The sequence below is a fragment of the Triticum dicoccoides genome, unplaced genomic scaffold, assembly GCF_002162155.2.
Source record: "Triticum dicoccoides isolate Atlit2015 ecotype Zavitan unplaced genomic scaffold, WEW_v2.0 scaffold110924, whole genome shotgun sequence".
Taxonomy (NCBI): Eukaryota; Viridiplantae; Streptophyta; class Magnoliopsida; order Poales; family Poaceae; genus Triticum; species Triticum dicoccoides.
This window is the reverse complement of record NW_021176665.1, coordinates 34-2,250: the sequence shown is the minus strand read 5'-3', so window position 1 is coordinate 2,250 and position 2,217 is coordinate 34. Positions and strand designations below refer to the sequence as shown.

General features: G+C 43.5%; 1 pseudogene; it reads right to left on the bottom strand.

The window, feature by feature from the left end:
* Nucleotides 1-39: 39 nt before the first annotated feature.
* Nucleotides 40-1,546, bottom strand: LOC119342950 (annotated as a pseudogene).
* Nucleotides 1,547-2,217: the final 671 nt, after the last annotated feature.

Here is a 2,217-nt window from a genome sequence, read left to right as displayed (position 1 = left end):
AAAACAGATAAAATTCAGTGAAGTTGCAAACAAGGAAACCTTCAGCATGTCTCCGATGTTGCAAACTAAGGTCCCGGGTACGGGCTTGGCTTATATCCACTCACCAGACTGGTTCCTTACCTGATACCAAATTTACTAAAGAGTTTCAGCAGATCAATCTCTTTGCTTCTTGACAGAGGAAACAGAGGGCATAGATGGATAATAGTACAAGATATGTGTGCTAGTGAAGTAATAAGTATCTCAAGAGCACAGATATCACCGTCCTGATTCACCAGTGTCAAAAAGGCCTGCAGTTTAACAAAATGAGGAAAAGTATTCCCCCCAGGATTTTTGGTTTAATGTTTTGAAAAATACCATGTGCGTTTTTCCTAAAAAGGCAAACATATTATTCTAGTATTGACTTAAAGAACACGATACAGTGTTCTAGTATTGACTTAAAGAACACGATACAATGTACTAACCATAATCTGTGTGAGCTCCACTGAATTGATCATAGGATGCATGGTGTATCGAAGAAAAGCAATCAGATGTATCCACCCAAGTAAGCATAAGACAAATATGTTTTTTTGTGTGCTTACCATCCAATATCAATGCGTGGTGGGATGCCAGCTGAGAATGGATAGCCAATCAATCTGAGAACCCAGAAAGCATCTCCTGTTGTTCCGCCTTCGAAAGCATCCAACTGCGCGCCCAGTGCCAAGGCTATGCCTCGCATGATCTTCCTTGAAAGATCTGAAATAAAAAATGGCATGATAAACACTGTCAGATACGATCGATGAGCATAAAAGAATAAGTAATTCAGATAAGTGGACTTTGTAGAAGGCTTATATAGTTTTCCAGCAGCGTGTCAAAATTTGATGGATAATCTGGCCTGCATGGAAGATAAACTATTCAGCTCTTTAAAGCGTATTAAGTAGTAAAGGAGCATTTTTTTACATGGTGAACATACTGACATCAATAGGTGTCTAACAGTGTTACCTTCAGAAAAGCAGGCAGTGAACCGTTTTCTGAAAAAAATGTGACGACGGCTCTCTAAAATATACCTTCAGAGAAAAGAACAGAGAAGGGATCCTAAAGAAAAACAGAGAAGGGAAGTTGAAAACATACCACAAATTAGATTCTTCCATTGGTTTAGCATGATTACCATATCTGCCCGGTTCGATAGGCATGTAGCCTTGCAAAATTTTCTAAGGGTTTAGCTAAAAATGACAGAACAATTTAAACAAGTATTACAAGAAATTGAGGGACAGATGAACTTACATGAATTGCTTCATGCATATTAGGTTTACCCTTGGTAACATTTTCTCCCACTCTGATACCCTCTGATGATAGACCACAAGAAAGTTCATTGCATATGTACTTATGTAGAGATATTCCAAGGACCAACCAACTAGCTACAAGAAGAGTTGGGTTTTTATTCAGATATCACACCTATAATCACTCTGAGGTGTCATTTTGATCTTCAATTTTTCCTCGTGAGGGAGCTGAAAGAACTTCTGTGTGACGTCCCTGACTTCCATCATTAGCGACTCATCCCATGGCCTTTCTGTTAATAATGGACATCCGGTCTGCTGAGTTCTTTGAGGGTGGAGAATGTCTGAATAATAACTCGTGAATTCAGAGAAGACTGCAGCAACCTATGTTCTGAATAACTCATGAACGCACTTGCAGAATTGCTCTTTCAGAAAGGATGGTGGAACTGAGCCCGGATTCCGCCCGCTACTGACAACAGCGCTCGGCCGTGACCCGTGATGGTTAAAGCATCTCCAGCCGTTGGCCCTCAAGGAGGCGCTAAAAATCGCCCCTGGGGCGCACCGGCGCAAAACGCGCGCTGGGGGCGTGATGCCACCCAGTCGCGGCGCCCACGAATTTTTGTGAAAATTAAAATGAGGCACAAACATGGCGCAAATTCAACCATTTTCGGCGAGTTCATACATATTTCGGCAAGTTCAAACCAAATTCAACCAAACACGGCGAGAGTTTATACATATTTAAAATATTTTACAAAAAAGAAAAAAAACACACTACTAGGCCCGCCGTCTCCCTCGCCTCGCCGCTCGTTGCCGTTCTACATGCCGAGGAGGCTATAGAACCGTGTGTAGTCGCCGCCGCCGTTGTCGTCGTCGTCGCCTCCGCCGCGGCCGCCATCCCTGCTGCAACCCTCCCCCGGTTGGCGCGACGGGTTGGACGGTCCGGCGGCGTCCTCGTCGTCGTCGC